Raw genomic sequence first — 14,550 nt, forward strand, 5'->3', positions numbered from 1 at the left:
CGCGGGGAAGACCTACGGTAGCCACGTATCGGTCAAGGCTTTATGTGAAACTAGATTCACAGAAAACTTGCAGTTCAAGGCCCAGTCCACTGTTCAAGTTGCTTACTAGTGTAGCATAGAGTTCTAGGTGGAAGTTCAACTTAACAGTCTCCACTGCAGTACCGGTATATAAAATAGTGTTTTGGAACCAAAGGCAAATTTCTGTGTGCCTCTGGGATCTGATGGGGGATTGCTGGAATTTAGTCTATTTTGGGTAGCCCAATAACTATTTCAGTGATTGCTGGAATTTAGACTATTTTGGGCAACCCAATAACTATTTCAGAAATTCCTAATAAATCCTAGAGACCCACTTAGCCCATTTGTGCAAGGCAAGGGATACTGCTAAAGTTTAGTCCCACATTGCTAGTTTAGTGGGAGTTGGACCTTCTTATAAGGGAGGTTCTTTCCACGCGCGCTTCTCCTCCGCCGCCCGCCTCGCCACGCCGCGCCATGGGTTGCGGGAATGAGCCGAGCCGATGTCTAAATTTTTGCCACGCACTACGGGTATACGAAAGGTCACACGGAAACTGGAGAAAGTGGAGTTCGAATGCGAACGGTGCAGCCCTTCAGCTGCTGGCTGTTTGCTTCGTCTCTGTCTCTTTGTTCGCCTCCCGTCGTTGCCCTTTCGCCTCCTTCTCTTGCGCTTATAAAAGGGAGGTCGCTCCTCCCAGAGACACACCAGAACCTCTTCCTCCTCTCGCCACAAGTTCCTGAGCACTGCGTTGCTGCTACGATCTTCCCCATCCCGGCTTGCGGCGTGCACCGCAGTTCGGGACAGTAGGCCTTCGAAACCGCACATTTTGAGTCCTGTATGGGAGAAGGGTGATAAAGTTTTTGGGGAGCGCTCAGCGCGACTACTGGCTGCTTCATCACGGACGATCCGGTCGCCGACGACTACTTCCCCGAAGACGACTTCTTCCCCGACGTCCACGACCTCCTCCACGACATGGCGGGCGAGGACACCGACCCCAAGTCCAGCACTTCTACTGCTGCTGTCCCGTACGTGTTCTTGCTCTTTCTGTTAGATGTCATGACACAGTTCTTTGCTCTACTTTCCGTCCTACATGTGTTAGGTTCTACTTCATATATGCAACTTCATCTATTATCTGTTCTAGATGTGTTTAGTTCAAGTTCATATATGCAGATGCTCTTTACCTTCTCTCTGTCCGAACGCATGACTTGTTTTATCTCTACTATATTAGTCATGTTTTATCTAGTATTTCTGTTAATAAAATCATTTGGTAAATTGCTCATATTTCCAACACAATGCTGGGGTCGATGGGCGTCGTCGACGGCCGTGGTTCCTCTAGTACCGGAGGCGGCGATGAAATCCGACAAACGCCGGCAAGACCTCCTCTGAAAGCGGCCGAGGGGCGGGGGATTTGTTTCAATGCGGCGGGGCGAGGGGCGGGGTTGTTGGGCGACCGACCTATACAACGACGGAGCGGGCGAAAAAAAAGGGCGGCGTGCCGGGGGGGTGGGGCGTAGGGAAGGAGGGAAAGGGAGATTTGTTTCACCGACGGACAGGCCAGAGGAAGGACAAAGAGAGTGTGTGCGACCTGTCGATTCAACGCAAACATGACCTAGTTTCGGGTCAGAAATGAGTCCAGGACGGAGGAATGACATACGCCCGTTCGTTTGCGGGTGCGCGTTTAGGCCACGGTTTGTGTTTGTTTCGTCATAGTGTGACGCGGCCGAACCAAATGGGAACGTCCATTAGAGTTGGCCTTATATCACTGCGAATCGGCTTTACCACTTAAGCGAATCCACGACTCATTTGAAACTAATCAAAGCTGAAACAAAGGAGGCGCAAGTGTGGCAGCACCTGCTATACACCCTATTTCCAACGCTTACTTTTCCCCTCCACTACCTCTCGGCGTTGACTAATCATAATCACACGCTCTAGGGCGCTGCCACCTCCAGTTCACGGCAGATCGGCACGCAGCGCATCGCACCTCCACCAAGGTCGTCTCTCTCGTCGCTAGTCATGCCGACGGTCAAGATCATCGAATTCGACAGCGTCGCCCCGCCGCCGGAGGACTTGTTACTCAGGCTGTCCGCGCTGGAAGCACCGTGGGTCGTGCTCCCGGTAATCCAGCGCGTGTTCCTCTTCGACGACGCCGGCGGCCAGCACCCACCCTTCGCATCTCTCGTCGGCTCCCTCCGCGCGTCACTGGAGGCCACGCTCGCGCGGCTTCCCCCGCTCGCCGCAGGATCGTCTTCCTGCCGTCCACCGGCGACGCCGCAATCGACTGCTCCGCCTCCGAGGGAAGCGGCGTGCGGTTCATCGTCGCGGCGAGCGACGACGCGGACGCGGGGCGGCTGGCCGGGGACGCGGACCACGACGTGGACGCGTTCAAGTCGTTCGTCCCGAAGCTCAAGGTCGACGCGCTCCCCGCGGAGGTGCTGGCTGTGCAGGTCACACGGCTGAAGGGTGGGGTGGCGGTCGGCGTGGCGATGCACCACGCCGTGGTCGACGGCCGGTCGGTGTGGAGGTTCCTTCAGGCGTGGGCGGCGGCCTGCCGCGGGGACGACGCTGCCGCAGAGGCGGTTGTGGCCGGCCTGACGTTCGACCGCGCGGTGATTGCGCTCCCCGGCGGCGAGGAGCACACGAGGAGCACGCTGCGTAAGTACGCACCAAATCTGCCGCTGGTATGTTCCTCCCGCTTTACTTCCTTCTTAGTCCGTTCGTCTCGGGCAAGATGACGGGTGGGCGCGGAGGTAGGCCAAACATGGTGGATCTCGCCGCGGCCGTCAAAAGGATCACCGGGGCCATGGAGTCGTTTGAGGCGGAAGACCGCAGAGGCTGGCCAAGCCAGACAAGCGCGTCCACCGTTCAAGGGATAACCGGACCATGGATCCGTTTGAGGCAGACGAGCGCAGTGGTAGGCCAAGCGCGGCTGCCATCGAAGGATTCACCAGGGCGCCGCCATGGAGCGATTGGAGGAGAGGATCCAGATTAAGAAACTTCTATTTTGGCAAAGGCCTGCTTCTGCCGAGGGGCTAGTAGCAAATTAGCAAGAGCTGTTGCGGGCGTATTCTTGCAAATTAGTGTTGCTTTTGATTCCATGCGTCAGATGTTGATCGGCCGGTCGAGGAGTCGAGGAGTCGAGGGATACACGGATGCACGAACTATACCGGATGCATATGATACGACGCCATATATATATATATATATGGTCGCGCTATTCGTCATCCTGGGTGAGGAATAGTTATTCTTCACCCCCTTTATTTTATCATCAATGCACCATAATTTTATGTTTCATAAGTTTTGTCTTATTTCCGACGCAAAAAAAGACCGTAAGAAAATATATAATCGCCGTAAAAATATTTTATGTTATATAAAATTACGAACGTAAAAACATAGTCTAAAATATATATAGGGTCACGCTATTCGTCATCCTGGGTGAGGAATAGTTATTCTTCACCCCCTCTCTATTTTGACATCAATGCATCGTATTTTTACGTTTCGTAAATTATGTCTTATTTCATACATAAAAAGAAAATGTAAGAAAAGATGTACTCGCCATAAAAAATATTTTATGTTAAGTAAAATTATGAATATAAAAACATATTATAAAACATACATAAAATGTGATTTTTCTGATCTTATAACCTACATTTTTGTTTTTTATAAAAATTTTACATATTGAATCGATATGCGTGTAACTATTTATATTCTAAACGTAATTTATTTAGAAAGCGGTTGTAAGATTACCTCGGGTGAAGAATAACTTTTTTTGCATCCTGAGTGATGAATAGTAACACTATATATATGTATATAAACACGCACAGCCTATTTATATGAGCACATCCGAAATACTACGCCGGCATATCATCTTAAGATTGATGAAGTCATCATAGGCGCCTCGTTATTGACAGGAAATTTAGAATAATGCAAGCATCATGACTTGAACCCTAGTATGTTGAAGATAACATCATCTCTCTAACCATCCAGCCACAAAATGGTTCGTAGTAGTGATTTTTATGTTCTCCTTACATAATTGCTGATATGGCAGTATTTTATTTGCCATTAGTTGAAGACACGAGCTTACCCTGAAATTCAAGAGGTGACTTGATTAGTGTTTTAGGGTATCTTCAATGCCGACTGTCAAACTGCCGCAACTGTCCGAATCCACATTCACCATCCAACGTGAAATTGTATTGGTTCACCAACCGATCTGGACGTGAATTTTTTCGTAAACCAGAAACAAACTGGGAGGCTTTGCGGCTGTCCCGGTCGTTGCCACACCCGCTTTTGACCCTGGCTCACCCAAAAAACCCTACTTCGCTAGTGCGCGTTCCCGTTCGAAGTAGTCAGCGCCGCTCCAGAGCACTAATGTTGCATTCATGCTGGCTCAGAGCGACGCGACTTCTTACTGCCGCTTCGGCATTGAAGCAGCGAGCCAGCCGACAACGCCGCCCTCCCCTCACTTATATTTTATTTTTTTGGCTGCATATTTATGTTCCTTATAACAAAGGTTTTTACACAAGACGCTTTTTAAAATATATTTTTTATTTTAAAAAAAAATCACCAAATTTTAACTACTAAAAATAGATAGGAAGGGATGATAATTTCATCAATTTTAGAGAATAAAACTTTTAACCTAAGCCCTAACCACTACACGCTAAGCCCTAACTCCTAAAAGCAAATGAAACTTGATAAAACTTGATATTACGGCTATCAAGTTTCAATATTTAAAACTTGATATCTTTTTAATAAGAAATTGCCAAAATGTATTCAGAATTACCCTCGTTCAAAAATACTCGTTGCAACAAACATAAATACGCAAGCAAAATTAATTAATTTGGACTTTTGATCACAAGACATAAGTTTTATATTTGAAGTTGCAATGAAAAAACACGTGAATGGTTGAAGCTGTCAAAAGCTACCAATAGTTGACATGCATGAACATGTACAAGAATTAAGAACTAATAGCATAAGGGCATCTCTACCCTTAAACTGCCTGCACCCGTTCGCACAACACGGTCCGACGTGTTTTGCCATCCGACACGGTCTTGTATCCACATGCTGGCTGGTCCAGACGTCTTTTTCTAGCAAATTGAAAGCAAACTTGCGGCTGTTCTTGGAGAGTCCGCACATCCACTTGACCAACAGAATCAACCATGTGGTCTTTCTCTCTTTTCTCTCCCCCACATGCATGGTTCCTCCCTCCTCTCTCTCCTTCGGGCACCAATCACAATATTGTACCAAAAGCAACCACATGCATGCCCCCGTTCCCTCTCTCTTCTTCGACCAAACAAATAGGGATTATTATGAGCATTTACAGTCAGACTTGACAAATCTGGCCCTCTATATGCCCGCGAGAGCGTCCGCGGACAACGCTCGGCAACCCGTCATTTGGGATGCTGCACATCCACACACCTCAAATGTGGATCCTCAGACCCATGCAATCTATTCACGTCGATCATACGATACAAATAATCTCAATTCAATAGTTCGAAAAAATACGATAAAGCAAAACAAAATCATATTCAATATTTCAGACATGCCAAATGAAATCAAAGTTCGAATGGGAAGGATCACTCGCCGCTGGCCGGATAACTCACCGGACGCCATCCATGCCGCCTGCTTAGTAGACATCCTTGCCTCCTGCTCTGCCTACTTTGCTTGCATCCTGCCACATACTCCGTTGCTGCCATAACCGCCCTCGCCGCCTTGTACTCCCAACTCTCGTTGATCTCTTTCTTCATCCCCACAAGCCACTTCTTTGCCTGCTCATCCAAGAGGCTTTTGTCCGCCAACATTATCTTCACATCCTCTGTGTTTCGTGCGATTTGCAACCTCTTCTTCTAAAGCTCAATCTGTACAAATGTCTTTGCCTTTTCGAGCTCCCATTTGATCGCCGCCTCTTTTTTGTCCAACTCGATCTTCTTCGTCTCAATTTGCAGCTTCTTGTTCGCCCTCCACCGGTCTCAATTCATCATCTCCTTTTGCGCATCCAACATGAGCTTGTACCTCCCCTCTTTCTTGTTCTCCCTAACAGAAAAAGGCCCGTCCATCCGGAGGACATTTTTGTAGCCGCAGCATCACGGGAGGACCTCACCTTCTCTCTCTTGTTTCCCATCACTTGCTGGTTATCCTTTGGCATGGTGGCTCTTCCATTCTCCACTACAACATCTTCCTCTTCTTTGTCCAGCCTAATTGATTGGTGGGAGCTTGAGCCATAATTTCTCTTCTCGTCGGCCTTGAGAACGCCCACAAATTTTGTCCACTTTGGTTTGCCATTCAATATCACCCAACAATGGCTAAAACCAAATGACCTCTTCTACATTTCTTGATACATAGTGGCTGCCTCCATCGTCTAGCAAAAAAATGTATGATAATGAGAATGCAACAAAAAAGAGCATATGCAAATGATGATAAGATGAAGTAATTTAGCTTACGTGAGTTGCCACTCCCATCCCACTTCGAGGGCACCTAAGCACTTGCGAATAGTAGCCGACGTACTTGTTCACTTCCCCTGTATGATCCCCATCGATGTTGGAGAGATGCCACATTGTGGTTGGTGACGATAGGATGCGGCTCCACATATTGCTTTTGTTCGTGATATTCCTGCCAAATATTCTTCTAATACTTGTTCCCCTTTTGCTTCGTGGCGCATATGGGATCCATTGTTGTGGCCAACCAAGATTTAACCAACAAGATAGCCTCAAAAGTTTAGAGTGACGGATCTCGTACCTTTGCTGTCTTTGGCTTCTTTTTCTTCTTGCTCGGATTGGGATTTGATGTTGTCCCAACTTCAAATGAAGGGCAAGTTGGATCTCCCAACTCGTAGCCCATCTGGGTCCGATCTTGATTATCATTGATCATGTCTGACGTGATAAACTCCTAAAATGATAATTGTTTCCAAGCATTGATCATGTCCGAAATTAACTAGCAGTCTATGCCAAACATTGAACATGGCATATGCAAAATTGGTTGGAGAGGAGCAACAAGATCATACCGAGTCTTGTTGTGTCATTCTATCAAACAGGTCATGGGCAGCCTGAGCGCTGACGGTGCCTGTGCTTGTCCGTGCCCGAACGAGTTGCAACGAGTGACAGACTTCTACTGGCGGCATCTGCATAGGCAAAAAGCTCTCCGGAATTCCCCAAGCATCCATCGGATCCTCCTCTGTCCCAACCTGGTCCAATGGCGCGATTCTTGCCATCGGCTGGATGGATTGGGTGCGGGGTCCAGGGCGCGGGGGGGGGGGGGGGGGGGGGGGGGGGCGGGGGGGGGGGGGGGGGGGGGGGGCAGCTGCTCGTCGAGGTTCGCATCCACTCCCTGCGACATCACCGGTTCCTTCTCCCATTGCCTCCGTCGCCGGTCCCACCGAGCGATGTTCTCCGGCTTGCACGGTGTCGCGTTGGATGGGACGCCGACGTACGATGTGGACGCACCCTCGAATGTGGCGGTCGTGGATGGGTTGGAAGACATCTATGTATCGACCCGACCCGAATGGATCAGAGTCTCTATGCTTACTGTGCTTGTCCATGGATCAGTTTGCTAGCGCACACACTACGCCATGAAATAATGGAGTTCAATCACGCACTTTATTACATCGATAGTCCTCAAAAGATTATTTATTACATAAATATGGCTAAAGCCCATCTAAAGTGATTACTGCGGAAGCATAGAAGATAAGTAAGTCCATCAACTCCATGAGCAAAAACTGAGTGCAGAACAACGACCTATTCCACCTTACTCCTCATCCGAAAAGTCTGCAACATTATAAGTTGCAGCCATGTAGGTCAACACATGGAATATGCTGGCAATTTCACACCACAGAATAAGAACGATAATTCTATCTCTATATGCAATTTCGCTGGTAGAGGCTCTAAGTTTCAAGCTTGCATAAAGCCAATTTTTCCCTATATCCAATTAATTAAATTAATACTACAAAGTTTATGCCAATATTGAGATGGTTCCTCTAACTCAATTCAAACCCAAGTTATTAATAACCCAATTCAATAATTAAATAAGATGAGATCACTCAATAATTTCAATTCTAGATGCTCAAGTTGTCCATAACTGGGGACACAACTAATTGATTAGTTTGACAATTTGCATAGGGTTTGTGCACTTTGCCCCACAAGAATCGATTACCTCCTTTGTAGCTCACACACTCAGGGTATGGCAGCTGGAAGATCAAGACATAGTCTTTCCGAATTGTTTTCCCTAACCCATGGATAGGCCGGTACACCTAAATTCCCCTACATCTACTAGCCTACCATGGAAAAATTCACACAACCTACTCAAGTAAGCCAGAGCCCATGTTAGCTTGTGGCTGCACACATAAGCCTCTAGTCATGACAAATTGTTTGATCCCTTTGAACCTGGGTGGCTTACCATACAAGAGTGATCCATTGGTTACTCCAAGACACTTGAGCAAATCCCTGGTTACTCTAGGGTGCCCCTCACCGTGCAACCATTCCACCCAGATGATATATTAAATTATTAAAGTTCGTCCTATTTACTACTCTCTCACATGTTTCATGATTCAGTAATTCCATCCATATGATATATTAAATTACTAAAGTTAGTCCTATTTACTACTCTCTCACATCTTTCATGATCCAGGAATACCACCCCGTCTAAAAAAGCAAGGCTAAGCAATTTACTTAACAACGACGGTTCCCATGGTGTTCAAGGGTCATAGGTTCCTACCTCAAAACTCTACGAAGTATAGCCACAAATTCCACCTTCCTAACCATGCATTGTATCAAGTTGGACTAAAAATGCATAGGAAAAACATGGGTATAAAAAGAGTATGATTGAAGTGTGAACTTGCCTTGATGATGATCGTTGAACTCTAAAGATTGATAGTATTCAGCCTCGCACTATGAACAATCTATCATAAGCAAACAATATCACATACATAAACAATCAAAGATCTAAAATAAAACAATAATCAAAATTATACAAAACTCCAAAAAGAACCAAATAATGCTTCTAAAAAAACATATTTTAATCGTATGGAAATTGTGTGATCATGATCATAGAAGATAATAGAGGTCAAGAGCTTCAATTTGCAAAAAGAATCAATTCAAGCAGATTTATATATTGGAAGTTATGGCCTAATGAAGTTTAAATTTGAATTTGAACAAATTCAGATTTTATGGTTGCAAAAAATATAAAGTGATTTTCTCAATGGATAGATGGGATCATGATGAATCATTTGGCGTTGGTTCCATCAAATTTGGATAAACGGGCAAAAAATTGTGATGTTTTGAAAAGTACTAGCTAATCTGTAAAGAAAATAATTATATCTAGGCCCGTGGACACGTGGCATACTGCTACTGGATGAAAATTGCTCGCTGCGGAGCTTATACGGCGGACAACTAAGGCTAAAGAGAAAACGGTTCAAAAAAAACAAATCGATCTAATCCCGCCAGTTGATGCGCAATCGGACGGACGGAGGGGGTTGCGAGTTACAGCGACCGATGATGGAGTTCGAGTAGACAACTACGGGCGGCTTCGGTGATCTCTGGCGTCGGACAAAGGCATAGGGAGGAGCGGCGCGACGAGGCGAAGCCGATGGTGGTGGTAGCGGTCCTGGGAGACGACGAGGTGAGGCGGGGCGTTTTGGCATAGCTCCTGTGGAGCTTGCAACTCCATCGAGAGGATGCGAGAGGTGGGGTGGGGCTTGGGCGATGCGGATTGAGGCAAAAGAGGGTCGGGGTGCAGGGGAGTTTATAGGCGGCCTTCTTGGGCGAGGAGGCAAGCTAGAAATAGGATTAGGAAGGTTTAAACGCGGCGGCACTCGGACGTTGCGACGGTGGATTCTGGCTTGACCACGCGATGAAGGTGACAGGTGGGTCCCACCCGTCGATGACAAAGGAGAGAGAAAGGAAGGGAGAAGTGCAGGTTGTTGATCGCCACTTGATTAGATGGTAGTCCGCGGCGCGTACCGCTTCGAAAGGAGAGGCAGGCTTGGGCCGAAAGCGTTGCAGGACCAGCTAGCTAGCGCCTGGGCCTGGGCCTGAGCGCTTTTAAAATAGAAAACCTCTTTTTTTCTTTTAAATGAAACAGAAATAGCTTAGGGCTAAAATAAAACAGTAAAGGGCTACAAAAATTCCAGAATTTTTTTTCTAGAAACCCTAAATATATGGACTCATGTGAACTTTTTCATGGCCTAAATTGCAACTTTTGAAAATAATTATTTTTGCAAATTATTTAATTTGAGTATTAAAAATAATTTTCAAATAACTTTAAAATTTCCAAATAATATTCAAATACTTTTTGGACTATTTTTTATATTGAAGAAGTCATCTTATCTTCTCTCATAATTTTTTTTCTTGAGTGAAAATGATTTGAATATTTGAAAAAATATAAAAAGAGAATCAAAGATATTTGGGAAAGTCCTTTTATTCACTGTAATTTAATATTCATAAACTCCAAAATTTTAAATATGCATAAAAACAATGGTATGCCTAAATGATTATAGTAACATTACAAATTTAGAAAATTTAGGATGTTACAATCTAGGGCGGCGGATCAGGACTGATGGCGAGGATGGGGAGTAAGCATGGCGGACGGGAGGGCTTGGACGCGGGAAATGGTGGAGGTGGCGAGAGGAGGGCAAAGGATTTGGTGGGTTTTTGTGCAATTTGTGATGGGTAGGCCGTAGGCTTGTCGGGTCCGACATAGCAGACGCACCCGGTTGCGACCGGGCCTCCCCATATCGGCGCTACTTTTGGGCTGAAAATGAGAGGTATCGGTCAGCCTCGACATTTGAGGCATGTTTGAGGCGCTCGTCTGGGTCGGTTGTTTTTAATCAGTTACTGACCAGACAGCCGTCCAGACGTTTGAGACAGGTTTGAGATGTCCGGCTGTAAATACTTTTAGTGAATAGTTTTGAATAGTTCTTCCGCATCATGTCTCGACATGAAAAAGGATGATTGCGGTCTTGGGACTATCGTGAGAGATTTCCTAAGACTGGTCATAGTGGGGAGTAACATAGACTAGTGTTGTGCATATGACACTAGTCTAAATTACTACCTTCATAATGCAAAGTAACATAATAGTACTTCCTCCGCCCGGGTTTATTAGGCCTAAAGACAACTTCTCTTAGACCAAGACACATAGTAATTTGCTCACATTAATTCTTTCATTCTACTCCCAATGCACTCTCTCACATGCATGCAGCCAATGAAAAAGCATGCATGAAGTGTATTAATTTTCCAGCCTTAGCACCAACAATAATGACTTTCAATGCAACCAATGAAATGGCTGCATGCATCCACCTTTCCAAAGCGAGGCCTTATAAAAAGGGACATGCTTGTGATGCTGAGAGGCCTAATAAACCCGGACGGAGAGAGTAGTATCATAGATGACTTCATTTATTAACTTATAGACTCATCTTGTCTCGAGAAGCGCTATGTTACCACCTCTCACTAACTACTTGCCACATAAGCAAAATTTTCTTGAAATGTGCTATGTTACTATTTACTCCTCCGTTCCGAATTACTTGTCTTGAATTTGTCTAGATACGGATGTATCTAGACTCATTTCAGTGTTAGATATATCTGTATCTAGACAAATCTAAGACAAGTAATTTGGAATGGAGGAAGTAAATTACTTCCACTATGACTGGCCTAAAGGAGTTCACCAATCTATAAGTGGATGACCCCGTGCATGCGTGTCGCCGCAATTTCCACCATAGAAGGACAACTCCGTGACCTGGTTTAAATATTTAGCGACCGAGGGCAAGTTGACAAAAAAATTGTCTGGTCACTGCCTAGTCAGAGCGATAACATTTTTGTGAGAGAGATCGATGACTTAAATAAGCAATCAAATTATCAAACCAGTATGTATATAATACAGTATAATCGCACCAAAGCACTACCCGGCCCGCGCGAAGTGATAGGCTTATTGTAGATGGTCATCATGATAGGCTGCCACTCTGCATTTGCCCACTGAATTAATTGTGACGTTGTATCCAATTGACTCACAACTCACAAGCTATGCTAACCACTAGTAGTGCCAACTATAAAGTTGTAAAAGCACAGCAAATGACCATCTTATACAGGCATACTCGTTTTAAGTTGTTCAGCATACGCTGATGACTCACAAGTCACAACTCACAAGCTATACTAATCAGTTTACTAGCTTAATGTATCCAATTGATATAGACACTTTCACGTGCTATGCTTTAAGGTCACGAGCCTATAAGTACAATCCTGGTGTCTAACTTAAGCCAAGCCTTGGTGTGTACAGTACAACTTTTCAGGGCTCTACCAGTATTTGGTTTGACAGAACATTGCTATGCTTTATTGACAAAACAACAGCGTTCATAGAGATGATTACAATATCGTGTGGCACTCCAAGCCAAACATGTCGGCCAACGTTAGGAGATAAAGCAAAATTTGCTAAATTATGTGATTTCAAAGTTACTACTGTGAGGTTCATTGGCGTACCGGCATTCTTCAAAATGTTTGGAGCGAAAGTTGATCTCTCGGATGACAGATTGACAATCCGCCTGAATAATCTGAAATATCTTTACCGTTTCCCCTCGCATATTAGCTGCAACCTGTCTTTATTATGGACATGGCCTCCTCTCAAACTAACATTCTCGGACACTCGACATTGCAGGAAATCAACCTGTTTCCGAACGCCCCAATTAATCTCCCTCGCCGGACGTTCACCGTCACCGCGCAGCAGATTCACCGCCTGAAGCAACGCGTTTCCGGCCACACTGCCCCCGCGCAGGCCGGTTCCACGCCCGCGCCGTCCAGCTTCGTGGCCGTCGTGGCGCTCGCCTGGGTGTCCTTCGTCCGGTCCAAGCACCCGGCCGTCATCTCCGCCGACCACGACGTCTACGTCTTCTTCTTCATCGACTGCCGCGGGCGGCGCGGCATCGACCCACCCGTGAGCCAGAACTACTTCGGGACGTGCATCACCGGGTGCCTCGCCAAGGCCACGGCGCGGGACCTCCTCGCCGTAGATGGTTTCGCAGCCGCCACGGCGGCGGTGCAGCGGGAGGTCCAGCGAGCGGCCGAGGACCCGCTCGCCCTTTGGGACTGGATGGACCTGCTGTCGTGGATGCCAATGGACCGGTTGGTGAACATCTCCGGGTCGCCGCGGTACCCGGCGTACGAGGTGGCCGACTTCGGGTGGGGCGCGCCGAGTAGGACGGAGCTGATCACCATGAACAACTGCGGGCAGGTGGTGCTCGTGGCCGCCAAGGGCGGCGGCGGCAGCGTGCAGGCATCCGTGTGCATGCACCCGGATCACATGGGCGCGTTCAAGTCGCACTTTCTTAATTCCTTGTCAGGTTGATTCATGTGTATGTAGGTTACTAAAAAAAACAAGAAACCTGATAATAAGGGCTATTGTGCTATTAAATTGGACTGGCAAAAGGACTTGTGCGTTGCAATGGAAAAAAACATCATAATTTTTCATGGCCATGACCATATTTTACTGCATAACCGAGATACACTATCACTCTCAATTTCATGAAACAATTTTTCAGATTGTGAACATTTTTTCAAATTCACGAACATATTTGAAATAGTGAATATTTTTTAAATTGGTGAACACTTTTACAAATTTTAGAATATTTTTTGAATTCATGAACATTTTATACTATTTGCAAAAAAATATTGTGAACATTTCTTTAGACAATTCCTTCAATCGGCGAACATTCCTAGAATCGACAAACATGTTTTTGGAAATTGGTGGAATAATCTTTGAAATTCACAAACATTTTATGATTTAAGAAACAATTTTTTGAATGCATAATTATTTTATGAATCAATGAACATTTTATGAATGAATGAACTATTTTGTAAGTCACGAACATTTTTTGAATTTTTAGGATATTTTCCCATTCATGGACATTTTTTGAATTGGCGAAATTTTGTTCAATTTCATTAAAAAATTTAATACATGAGCTTTTTTTTAAAAAAAATCATTAACATTTTTTAATTTACCTAATATTTGTTTAAAATTTTTGAACATTTTTTAAATAAGCAAACATTTTTACAAAATCCCTAAAAATTTTGACTCCACACACATTTTATGATTTATTAAAGATTTTATTTCGAATTTCTCATTTTCTTTTTAATTTTCAGACTTTTTTAAGTCCCAAATTATTTAGAGTATAAAAAACAAAATAAAAATAAAAACATAATCTAAAAAACAGGTTGCCCAGACATGGGCTGGCCCAAACGGGCACGCTGCGTCTTCTCCCAGCGCGCAGAGCAGAGTATATGAGGTCTCTACTGCATGGGCCGGCCCAGATGGGGGATTCCCCTGTGTAAAATGTTTTTTATCACTTATATGTCGCATTGGTAGGTAATGTTTTTCAATTTTGGAGGCAATTTCCGTAACGTACCGCCAGAAGCAATAGCCTCTTTATTATTATTAGGTATAGATACACACAAGTCATGTAAGGGCATCTCCAACAATAACCCGCAAATTTCCTCCCGCATCCATCCGCGGACAGGTGGGGCTAGTTCATGGAGACAGATGCAAGAGGCCATCATCCAATCGTAGCCGCA

The 14,550-nt window shown here is 45.3% G+C and overlaps 1 pseudogene; it reads left to right on the plus strand.

Annotated features, from left to right (window-relative positions):
* The first annotated feature begins 1,781 nt into the window (after nt 1-1,781).
* On the plus strand, nt 1,782-13,455 carry LOC125522454 (annotated as a pseudogene).
* The last annotated feature ends 1,095 nt before the right edge of the window (nt 13,456-14,550 follow it).

Source organism: Triticum urartu, chromosome 7 (assembly GCF_003073215.2).
Source record: "Triticum urartu cultivar G1812 chromosome 7, Tu2.1, whole genome shotgun sequence".
In the NCBI taxonomy this organism is placed as follows: Eukaryota; Viridiplantae; Streptophyta; class Magnoliopsida; order Poales; family Poaceae; genus Triticum; species Triticum urartu.